Raw genomic sequence first — 12,174 nt, 5'->3', positions numbered from 1 at the left:
CCAGTTTGCACCAGTTTGAACCAGTTTGCACCAGTTTGCACCAGTTTGAACCAGTTTGAGCCAGTTTGAGCCAGTTTGAGCCAGTTTGAGCCAGTTTGCGCCAGTCTGCACCAGTTTGAACCAGTTTGCACCAGTTTGAGCCAGTTTGAGCCAGTTTGAGCCAGTCTGCACCAGTTTGAACCAGTTTGCACCAGTTTGAACCAGTTTGCACCAGTCTGCACCAGTCCCTCCCAGTTTGCACCAGTTTGAGCCAGTTTGAACCAGTTTGCACCAGTTTGAACCAGTTTGCACCAGTTTGCACCAGTTTGAACCAGTTTGAGCCAGTTTGCACCAGTTTGAACCAGTTTGCACCAGTTTGCGCCAGTCTGCACCAGTCCCTCCCAGTTTGCACCAGTTTGAGCCAGTTTGAGCCAGTTTGCGCCAGTTTGCACCAGTCCCTCCCAGTTTGCACCAGTTTGCACCAGTTTGAGCCAGTTTGAACCAGTCTGCACCAGTTCGTAACAGTTTGCACCAGTCTGCGCCAGTTTGCACCAGTTTGAGCCAGTTTGAGCCAGTTTGAACCAGTTTGCACCAGTTTGAACCAGTTTGAACCAGTTTGATCCCAGTCCCTCCCAGTTTAGTTCCCATGTGGCCCCAGTTTGCCCCAGTTTGCCCCAGTTTGTCCCAGTTTGGTCCCAGTTCATCCCAGTCCCTCCCAGTTGGATCCCAGTCCATCCCAGTCCATCCCAGTTCATCCCAGTTTGGTCTCTGTCCCTCCCAGTCCATCCCAGTTTAATCTCAGTTCCTCCCAGTTTAATCCCAGCACCTCCCAGTCTGTCCCAGTTTGCTCCCAGTTTGATTGCAGTCCCTCCCAGTTCATCCCAGTCTGTCCCAGTTTATCCCAGTCCCTCCCAGCTTAATCCCAGTTTATCCCAGTCCCTCCCAGTTTGGATCAGTCTGTCCCAGTTCATCCCAGTCCCTCCCAGTTTATCCCAGTCCTTCCCAGTCCCTCCCAGTTTGTTCCCAGTTTGTTCACTCCCAGTCCCTCCCAGTTTAATCCCAGTTTGGCCCCCGTCTATCCCAGTCCCTCCCAGTTTGTGTTACTTGTCCCAGTCCATCCCAGTCCCTCCCAGTTTAGTCCCAGTTTGTCGCAGTCACTCCCACTCTGTCCCAGTTTCATCCCAGTCCCTCCCAGTTTTTCCCAGTTTGTCCCAGTTTGGCCCCAGTCCCTCCCAGTTTGGCCCCAGTCCCTCCCAGTCCATCCCAGTTTGGTCCCTCCTAGTTTGTCCCAATCACTCCCAGTCTGCTCCCAGTTCGATCCCAGTTCATCCCAGTCTGCTCCCAGTTCATCCCAGTTCATCCCAGTCCCTCCCAGTCCCTCCCAGTCCCTCCCAGTTTGTCCCAATTGCTCCCAGTTCGCTCCCAGTTCTTCCCAGTCCCTCCCACTTTGGAACCAGTTTGATCCCAGTCCATCCCAGTCCCTCCCAGTTTGATCCCAGTCCCTCCCAGTCTGTCCCAGTTTCTCCCAGTTCCCTCCCAGTCACTCCCAGTTTGGCCCAGTCCCTCCCAGTTTAATCCCAGTTTAGTCCCAGTCCATCCCAGTTTGCTCCCAGTCCCTCCCAGTCCATCCCAGTTTATCCCAGTTTGTTCCCAGTCCATCCCAGTCCCTCCCAGTTTAATTCCAGTTCATCCCAGTCCCTCCCAGTTTGGAACCGGTTTGGTCCCGGCTGCTCCCAGTCCATCCCAGTCCATCCCAGTTTGTTCCAGTCCTTCCCAGTTTGATCCCATTTTGCCCCCAGTTTGGTCCCAGTCCCTCCCAGTTTGGTCCCAGGGGCTCCCAGTCTGTCCCAGTTCATCCCAGTTCATCCCAGTCCCTCCCAGTCTGTCCCAGTTGGTCCCAGTTCCCTCCCAGTCTCCTTCAGTCCCTCCCAGTCCTTCCCAGTTTAATCCCAGTTTGGCCCCAGTCACTCCCAGTTTAATCCCAGTTTGGCCCCAGTCCCTCCCAGTCACACCCAGTCCCTCCCAGTTTGCGTCAGTCTGTCCCAGTTTGATCCCAGTTTGGCCCCAGTCCCTCCCAGTTTGATCCCAGTTTGGCCCCAGTCCCTCCCAGTTTGATCCCAGTTTGGCCCCAGTTCATCCCAGTTTGATCCCAGTTTGGCCCCAGTCCCTCCCAGTTTGATCCCAGTTTGGCCCCAGTCCCTCCCAGTTTGATCCCAGTTTGCTCCCAGTTGGGTCCCAGTCACTCCCAGTCCCTCCCAGTTTGCGTCAGTCCCTCCCAGTTTGTCCCAGTCCATCCCAGTTTGTCCCAGTCCCTCCCAGTTTGCGTCAGTCTGTCCCAGTTTGTCCCAGTTTGGCCCCAGTTTGATCCCAGTCCATCCCAGTCCCTCCCTGGCCCTAACACTCTATCCCAGTTTGTTCCCAGTCTGTCCCAGTTTGGTTCCTGTTCCTCCCAGTTTGGACCAGTTTGGTCTCAGCCCCTTCCAGTTTGGTCCCAGTTTGTCCCAGTCCCTCCCAGTCACCCCCAGTTTAATCCCAGTTCATCCCAGTTTGGTCCCAGTCTGATCCCAGTCCCTCCCAGTTTGATCCCAGTTTGGCCCCAGTTCATCCCAGTTTGATCCCAGTTTGGCCCCAGTCCCTCCCAGTTTAATCCCAGTTTGGCCCCAGTCCCTCCCAGTTTAATCCCAGTTTGGCCCCAGTCCCTCCCAGTTTGATCCCAGTTTGCCCCAGTCCCTCCCAGTTTGATCCCAGTTTGGTCCCAGTCTGATCCAAATCCCTCCCAGTTTGATCCCAGTTTGGTCCCAGTCTGATCCCAGTCCCTCCCAGTCTGTCCCAGTTGGTCACAGTTTGCTCCCAGTACATCCCAATCCCTCCCAGTTTGATCCCAGTTTGGCCCCAGTCCCTCCCAGTTTGATCCCAGTTTGCCCCAGTCCCTCCCAGTTTGATCCCAGTTTGCTCCCAGTTGGGTCCCAGTCACTCCCAGTCCCTCCCAGTTTGCGTCAGTCCATCCCAGTTTGTCCCAGTCCCTCCCAGTTTGTCCCAGTCCCTCCCAGTTTGTCCCAGTCCCCCCCAGTTTGCGTCAGTCTGTCCCAGTTTGTCCCAGTTTGGCCCCAGTTTGATCCCAGTCCATCCCAGTCCCTCCCTGGCCCTAACACTCTATCCCAGTTTGTTCCCAGTCTGTCCCAGTTTGGTTCCTGTCCCTCCCAGTTTGGACCAGTTTGGTCTCAGCCCCTTCCAGTTTGGTCCCAGTTTGTCCCAGTCCCTCCCAGTCACCCCCAGTTTAATCCCAGTTCATCCCAGTTTGATCCCAGTTTGGCCCCAGTCCCTCCCAGTTTGGTCCCAGTTTGGTCCCAGTCCCTCCCAGTTTGCTCCCAGTTTGCTCCCAGTCCCTCCCAGTTTGATCCCAGTTTGGCCCCAGTTCATCCCAGTTTAATCCCAGTTTGGCCCCAGTCCCTCCCAGTTTGATCCCAGTTTGGCCCCAGTCCCTCCCAGTTTGATCCCAGTTTGGCCCCAGTTCATCCCAGTTTGATCCCAGTTTGGCCCCAGTCCCTCCCAGTTTGATCCCAGTTTGGCCCCAGTTCATCCCAGTTTGATCCCAGTTTGGCCCCAGTCCCTCCCAGTTTGATCCCAGTTTGGCCCCAGTCCCTCCCAGTTTGATCCCAGTTTGGCCCCAGTTCATCCCAGTTTGATCCCAGTTTGGCCCCAGTCCCTCCCAGTTTGATCCCAGTTTGGCCCCAGTCCCTCCCAGTCTGTCCCAGTTGCTCCCAGTTCCCTCCCAGTTTGATCCCAGTTTGGCCCCAGTCCCTCCCAGTTTGATCCCAGTTTGGCCCCAGTCCCTCCCAGTTTGATCCCAGTTTGCTCCCAGTTGGGTCCCAGTCACTCCCAGTCCCTCCCAGTTTGCGTCAGTCCCTCCCAGTTTAGTCCCAGTCCATCCCAGTTCATCCCAGTCCATCCCAGTTTGATCCCAGTTTGCTCCCAGTCACTCCCAGTTTGCTCCCAGTCCCTCCCAGTTTGATCCCAGTTGGGTCCCAGTTTAGTCCCAGTCCATCCCAGTCCATCCCAGTTTGCTCCCAGTTTGCTCCCAGTCCCTCCCAGTTTGGTCCCAGTTCATTGATTGGGATTTGGGATTTGTGGGAATTCAGGGGTTTGGGGGTTGGAATTTGGGGTTTGGGATTTTGGGGATTTGGGGTTCAGGGATTTGGGATTTTGGGGATCTGGGATTTGTGGGAATTCAGGGATTTTGGGGGATTTGGGGTTTGGGGTTTGGGATTTGGGGGAAATTCAGGGGTTTGGGATTTTGGGGGTTTGGGGATTTGGGATTTGGGGTTCAGGGATTTGTGGGAATTCAGGGGTTTGGGATTTTGGGGATTTGGGATTTGGGGGATTTGGGATTTGGGGTTTGGAGTTTGGGATTTGGGGGAATTCAGGGGTTTGGGATTTTGGGGGTTTGGGGATTTGGGATTTGGGGTTCAGGGATTTGGGATTTTGGGGATCTGGGATTTGTGGGAATTCAGGGATTTTGGGGGATTTGGGGTTTGGGGTTTGGGATTTGGGGGAAATTCAGGGGTTTGGGATTTTGGGGGTTTGGGGATTTGGGATTTGGGGTTCAGGGATTTGTGGGAATTCAGGGGTTTGGGGGGATTTGGGGTTTGGGGTTTGGGATTTGGGGGAAATTCAGGGGTTTGGGATTTTGGGATTTGGGATTTGGGGGATTTGGGATTTGGGATTTGGGATTTGGGGGATTTGGGGTTTGGAGTTTGGGATTTGGGGGAATTCAAGGGTTTGGGATTTGGGGGATTTGGGATTTCAGGTTTGGAATTTGGGGGATTCAGGGGTTGGGATTTGTGGGAATTCAGGGATTTTGGGGTTGGGATTTGGGGTTTACGGTTTGGGATTTGGGGGAACTTCAGGGGTTTGGGATTTTGGGGGTTTGGGGATTTGGGATTTGGGGTTCAGGGATTTGGGATTTTGGGGATCTGGGATTTGTGGGAATTCAGGGATTTGGGGGTTTTGGGATTTTGGGGGATTTGGGGTTTGGATTTGGGGGAATTCAGGGGTTTGGGATTTTGGGATTTGGGATTTGGGGGATTTGGGGGATTTGGGATTTGGGATTTGGGGGATTTGGGGTTTGGAGTTTGGGATTTGGGGGAATTCAAGGGTTTGGGATTTGGGGGATTTGGGATTTCAGGTTTGGAATTTGGGGGATTCAGGGGTTGGGATTTGTGGGAATTCAGGAATTTTGGGGTTGGGATTTTGGGATCTGGGATTTGGGATTTGTGGGAATTCAGGGATTTGGGATTTGGGGGTTTGGGGATTTGGGATTTGTGGGAATTCAGGGATTTGGGATTTGGGATTTTGGGGATCTGGTATTTGTGGGAATTCAGGGATTTGGGGTTTGGGATTTGGGGTTTGGAGTTTGGGATTTGGGGGAAATTCAGGGGTTTGGGATTTTGGGGATTTGGGGTTTGGCGTTTGGAGTTTGGGGTTTGGAGTTTGGGATTCGGTGTTGGGGATTCGGGGTTTGGGATTTTGGGGATTTGGGGTTTGGGGGAATTCAGGGATTTTGGGAGGTTGAGGGATTTGGAACTGGGGAGTTCAGGGATTGGGATTTTGGGGCTTCAAGGATTGGGATTTTGGGGCAATTCAAGGATTGGGATTTTGGGGTTCTCATTCCTGGGGGGCTGCAGAGATTTGGGATTGGGAATTGAGGCTGAGGCGTCTCCCACTCACACCCTGAAGGAATTTCCTCCCTATTTGAAACCTCGAAATATCTTGGGAGGAACACAAACACACCACAGTGGACACCCTAAATCCCTCTGTGGAGGAACCCAAACTTGTGGAAACCCCAAAAAATAAAAAAAAAAAAACAAACAAAACCCCCAAAATTTTGCGTTGTATTCCCCCGCCGTCCGCCAGGGGGCGCCGCTCCTTGCCCCGCCCGCCATCTTGAGTGCGGCGCGGCACTTCCGGGTTGTGCGTCACTCACTTCCGGGTTTGCAGCCACTCACTTCCGGCGTCACCGGAAGTGGCGCGGTCGCCATGGCGACGGCCCCGCCTGTGGCAGCGGCGGGCGCGGCCCGAGGGCGCGGCGGGGACAGCGAGGGGACAACGAGGGGACAGCGAGGACACAGCGCCGGTAACGGGAGCGGCGACACCGCGGGGACAGCGCGGGGGGGGGCCGGGAGTGAGGGGGAGCCGGTGGAACGGAGAGGGGAGGGGGGGGGGGGAGAGGGAAGGGGCCGGACAAAATGGTGGCGGCGTGAGGGGCGGCCGGAGCGGGGCGCGGGGACATGGCGGGAACCGGGAGGGGACCGAGGGGACCGAGGGGACTTTGAGGACATGGCGGGAACTGAGAGGGGACCGAGGGGACCGAGGGGACTTTGAGGACATGGCGGGAACCGAGAGGGGACCGTGAGGGGACTTTGGGGGCATGGAGGGGACTTTGGGGACTGTGAAGGGACTGAGGGGACCGTGAGGGGACTTTGGGGGGACTTTGGGGACACAGAGGGGACCATGAGGGGACTTTGGGGACATGGAGGGGACTTTGGGGACTGTGAAGGGACTGAGGGGACCGTGAGGGGACTTTGGGGACCGTGAGGGGACTTTGGGGGGACTTTGGGGACACAGAGGGGACCGTGAGGGGACTTTGGGGGCCGTGAGGGGACTTTGGGGACATGGCAGGAACCGTGAGGGGACTGAGGGGACACGAAGGGGACTTTGGGGACATTGAGGGGGCCGTGAGGGGATTTTGGGGGCATGGCGGGGACCGTGAGGTGACATGGAGGGGACTTTGGGGGCCGTGAGGGGACTTTGGGACGTGGAGGGGACTGAGGGGACTTTTTGGGGACCGTGAGGGGACTTTGGGGACCGTGAGGGGACTCTGGGGACATGGAGGGGGCCGTGAGGGGACTGAGGGGACACTGGGGACATGGCGGGAACCGTGAGGGGACTTTGGGAACCGGGAGGGGACTGAGGGGACACGGAGGGGACTTCGGGGATCGTGAGGGGACTTTGGGGACACGGAGGGGACCGTGAGGGGATTTTGGGGACCGTGAAGGGACTTTGGGGACATTGAGGGGACTTTGGGGCTGTGAGGGGACTTTGAGGGGACTGAGGGGACATTGGGGGGGGTTTGGGGACATTGGGGACCATGAGGGGACATTGAGGGGACATTGGGGGCTTTGGGGGCTTTGGGGATTGTGAGGGGACCTTGGGGACCCTGAGGGGACTTTGGGGACACAGAGAGGACTTTGGGGACTTTGGGGACCGTGAGGCGACTTTGAGGGGACTGAGGGGACATTGGGGGGAATTTGGGGACTTTGGGGGACCGTGAGGGGACTCTGGGGACATTGAGGGAAGTGTGAGGGGACTTTGGGGGGCTTTGAGGGGACTTTGGGGACATTGAGGGGACTTTGGGGACATTGAGGGGGCTCTGGGGACATGGCAGGGACTTTGGGGACATTGAGGGGACCGTGAGGGGATTTTTGGCACCGTGAGGAGACTTTGGGGACATTGAGGGGACTTTGGGGACATTGAGGGGACTTTGGTGACATGGAGGGGACCGTGAGGGGACTTTGGGGACACAGAGAGGACTTTGGGGACTTTGGGGACCGTGAGGTGACTTTGAGGGGACTGAGGGGACATAGGGGGGGGTTTGGGGACATTGGGGACCGTGAGGGGACATTGAGGGGACTTTGGGGACACTGAGGGGGCATGGAGGGGACCGTGAGGGGACTTTGGGACTTTGAGGGAACTTTGGGGACATGGAGGGACTTTGGGGACCGTGAGGGGACTCTGGGGACATTGAGGGACTTTGGGGACCGTGAGGGGACTTTGGGGACATGGAGGGACTTTGGGGACATTGAGGGGACTTTGGTGACCGTGCAGGGACTTTGGGGACTGTGAAGGGACTTTGGGGACATTGGGGACCGTGAGGGGACTTTGAGGGGACCGAGGGGACACGGAGGGGACTGAGGGGACATTGAAGGGACTTTGGGGACTGTGAGGGGATTTTGAGGACCGTGAGGGGATTTGGGGACATTGAGGGGACTTTGGGGACCGTGCAGGGACTTTGGGGACATTGAAGGGACTTTGGGGACTGTGAGGGGACTTTGGGGACATTGAAGGGACTTCGGGGACATTGGGGACCGTGAGGGGACTTTGGGGACCGTGAGGGGACTTTGGGGACTGTGAGGGGACCGTGAGGGGACATTGAAGGGACTTTGGGGACATTGAAGGGACTTTGGGGACTGTGAAGGGACTTTGGGGACATTGGGGACCGTGAGGGGACTGAGGGGACCGTGAGGGGACACGGAGGGGACTGAGGGGACACTGAAGGGACTTTGGGGACTGTGAGGGGATTTTGAGGACCGTGAGGGGATTTGGGGACATTGAGGGGACTTTGGTGACCGTGAAGGGACTTTGGGGACATTGAAGGGACTTTGGTGACATTGGGGACTGTGAGGGGACCGTGAGGGGACACGGAGGGGACTGAGAGGACATTGAAGGGACTTTGGTGACTGTGAGGGGATTTTGGGGACCGTGAGGAGATTTTGGGGACATTGAGGGGACTTTGGTGACCGTGCAGGGACTTTGGGGACTGTGAAGGGACTTTGGTGACATTGGGGACTGTGAGGGGACTTTGGGGACTGTGAGGGGACCGTGAGGGGACACGGAGGGGACTGAGAGGACATTGAAGGGACTTTGGGGACTGTGAGGGGACCGTGAGGGGATTTGGGGACATTGAGGGGACTTTGGAGACCGTGCAGGGACTTTGGGGACATTGGGGACCTTGAGGGGGCTTGGAGGGGACCGTGAGGGGACTGAGGGGACATTGAAGGGACTTTGGGGACCGTGAGGGGACTTTGGGGACTGTGAGGGGACTTTGGGGACATTGAAGGGACTTCGGGGACATTGGGGACCGTGAGGGGACTTTGGGGACTGTGAGGGGACCGTGAGGGGACATTGAAGGGACTTCGGGGACATTGAAGGGACTTTGGGGGGCTTTGAGGGGACTTTGGGGACATTTGGGGTGGCCTTGGGGACATTGAGGGTCCCCTCAGGGAATTTTGGGGCTCTTTTGGGGATATCTGGGGACATTTCCAGGAATTTTGGGGTCATTTTTCTGGAATATTGGGGAATTTTGGGGCTTTTTTTGGAAATTTTGGGGTTTTTTGGGGAAATTTCAGGGAATTTTGGAGCGTTTGTGGAATTTTGGGGTTTATTTTAGGATTTTTTGGGACTTTTTTTGGGAAATTTGGGGCTGTTTTGGGGAAATTTTCAGGAATTTTGGGGTTTTTTGGAGGAATTTTGGGGTTTTTCAGGGAATTTTGGGGCTTTTTTGGGGAATTTTTGTGCTTTTTAATGGAATTTTGAGGAGTTTTGGGGCTTTTTTTGTGGAATTGAGGTTTTTTCTCTGGAATTTTGGGAATTTTGGGGCTTTTTTGGGGAACTTTGGGGTTTTTCTGGGAATTTTGGGGTTTTTTTGTGGAATTTTGGGGTTTTTGGGGAAATTTCAGGGAATTTTGGAGCGTTTGTGGAATTTTGGGGTTTATTTTAAGATTTTTTGGGACTTTTTTTGGGAAATTTGGGGCTGTTTTGGGGAAATTTTCAGGAATTTTGGGGTTTTTTGGAGGAATTTTGGGGTTTTTCAGGGAATTTTGGGGCTTTTTTGAGGAATTTTGAGGTTTTTTTTCAGTGAATTTTTAGGGTGTTTGGGGAATTTTTGTGTTTTTTAATGGAATTTTGAGGAGTTTTGGGGTTTTTTTTGTGGAATTGAGTTTTTTCTGGAATTTTTGGGAACTTTGGGGCTTTTTTGGGGAATTTTGGGGTTTTTCTGGGAATTTTGGGGTTTTTTTGTGGAATTTTGGGGTTTTTGGGGGAAATTTCAGGGAATTTTGGAGCGTTTGTGGAATTTTGGGGTTTTTTTAGGATTTTTTGGGACTTTTTTTGGGAAATTTGGGGCTGTTTTGGGGAAATTTCTGGGAATTTTGGGGCTTTTTTGGGGAATTTTGGGATTTTTAGGGAATTTTGGGGCTTTTTTTGTGGAATTTTAGGATTTTTCAGGGAATTTTGGGGTGTTTGGGGAATTTTTGTGCTTTTTAATGGAATTTTGAGGAGTTTTGGGGCTTTTTTTGTGGAATTGAGGTTTTTTCTCTGGAATTTTGGGAATTTTGGGGCTTTTTGGGGAATTTTGGGGCTTTTAATGGAAATTTCTGGGAATTTTGGGATTTTTTTTTGGATTTTTGGGACTTTTTGATGGAATTTTGGGGCTTTTTTGGGGAATTTTGGGGTTTTTCTGGGAATTTTGGGATTTTTTGTGGAATTTTGGGTTTTTTGGGGAAATTTCAGGGAATTTTGGAGCGTTTGTGGAATTTTTGGGGTTTTTTTAGGATTTTTTGGGACTTTTTGGGAAATTTGGGGCTGTTTTGGGGCTATTTCAGGGAATTTTGGGGCTTTTTTGGGGAATTTTGGGGTTTTTCAGGGAATTTTGGGGCTTTTTTGGGGAATTTTGGTGCTTTTTAATGGAATTTTGAGGAGTTTTGGGGCTTTTTTTGTGGAATTGAGGTTTTTTCTCTGGAATTTTGGGGCTTTTTTGGGGAACTTTGGGGTTTTTCTGGGAATTTTGGGGTTTTTTTGTGGAATTTTGGGGTTTTTGGGGAAATTTCAGGGAATTTTGGAGCGTTTGTGGAATTTTGGGGTTTATTTTAAGATTTTTTGGGACTTTTTTTGTGAAATTTGGGGCTGTTTTGGGGCTATTTCAGGGAATTTTGGGGCTTTTTTGTGGAATTTTGGGATTTTTAGGGAATTTTGGGGCTTTTTTTGTGGAATTTTAGGATTTTTCAGGGAATTTTGGGGTGTTTGGGGAATTTTTGTGCTTTTTAATGGAATTTTGAGGAGTTTTGGGGCTTTTTTTGTGGAATTGAGGTTTTTTCTCTGGAATTTTGGGAATTTTGGGGCTTTTTGGGGAATTTTGGGGCTTTTAATGGAAATTTCTGGGAATTTTGGGATTTTTTTTTGGATTTTTGGGACTTTTTGATGGAATTTTGGGGCTTTTTTGGGGAATTTTGGGGTTTTTCTGGGAATTTTGGGGTTTTTTTGTGGAATTTTGGGGTTTTTTGGGGGAAATTTTTGGGAATTTTGGAGCGTTTGTGGAATTTTGGGGTTTTTTAGGATTTTTTGGGACTTTTTTTGGGAAATTTGGGGCTGTTTTGGGGAAATTTTCAGGAATTTTGGGGTTTTTTGGAGGAATTTTGGGATTTTTAGGGAATTTTGGGGCTTTTTTTGAGGAATTTTAGGATTTTTTAGGGAATTTTGGGCTGTTTGGGGAATTTTTGTGCTTTTTAATGGAATTTTGAGGAGTTTTGGGGCTTTTTTTGTGGAATTGAGGTTTTTTCTCTGGAATTTTGGGGAATTTTGGGGCTTTTTTGGGGAATTTTGGGGTTTTTCTGGGAATTTTGGGGTTTTTTTGTGGAATTTTGGGGTTTTTGGGGAAATTTCAGGGAATTTTGGAGCGTTTGTGGAATTTTGGGGTTTATTTTAGGATTTTTGGGACTTTTTTGTGAAATTTGGGGCTGTTTTGGGGAAATTTTCAGGAATTTTGGGGCTTTTTTGGGGAATTTTGGGATTTTTAGGGAATTTTGGGGCTTTTTTGAGGAATTTTGGGATTTTTTAGGGAATTTTGGGGTGTTTGGGGAATTTTTGTGCTTTTTAATGGAATTTTGAGGAGTTTTGGGGCTTTTTTTGTGGAATTGAGGTTTTTTCTCTGGAATTTTTGGGAATTTTGGGGCTTTTTTGGGGAATTTTGGGGTTTTTCTGGGAATTTTGGGGTTTTTTTGTGGAATTTTGGGGTTTTTGGGGAAATTTCAGGGAATTTTGGAGCGTTTGTGGAATTTTGGGGTTTTTTAGGATTTTTTGGGACTTTTTTTGGGAAATTTGGGGCTGTTTTGGGGAAATTTCTGGGAATTTTGGGGCTTTTTTGTGGAATTTTGGGGAAATTTTCAGGAATTTTGGGGCTTTTTTGAGGAATTTTGGGATTTTTCAGGGAATTTTGGGGTGTTTGGGGAATTTTTGTGCTTTTTAATGGAATTTTGGGGCATTTTGGGGCTATTTCTGGGAATTTTGGGGCTTTTTTGTGGAATTTTGGGATTTTTCAGGGAATTTTGGGCTGTTTGGGGAATTTTTTTGCTTTTTAATGGA

The 12,174-nt window shown here is 51.6% G+C and overlaps 1 protein-coding gene across 1 annotated transcript in view; it reads left to right on the top strand.

Annotated features, from left to right (window-relative positions):
- Window positions 1–6,025: 6,025 nt before the first annotated feature.
- Window positions 6,026–12,174, top strand: part of PPP1R16A (protein phosphatase 1 regulatory subunit 16A) — a 44,652-nt gene continuing 38,503 nt past the window's right edge. The window contains exon 1 of the mRNA XM_059473436.1: window positions 6,026–6,112. The gene's annotated coding sequence lies outside the window, so the exon portion shown is untranslated. The remainder of the gene's footprint in view (window positions 6,113–12,174) is intronic.

This window comes from Ammospiza nelsoni, chromosome 1, assembly GCF_027579445.1.
Source record: "Ammospiza nelsoni isolate bAmmNel1 chromosome 1, bAmmNel1.pri, whole genome shotgun sequence".
Classification (NCBI taxonomy): Eukaryota; Metazoa; Chordata; class Aves; order Passeriformes; family Passerellidae; genus Ammospiza; species Ammospiza nelsoni.
The sequence above is the reverse complement of the archived record's forward strand: the minus strand, read 5'-3'. Positions and strand labels throughout refer to the sequence as shown.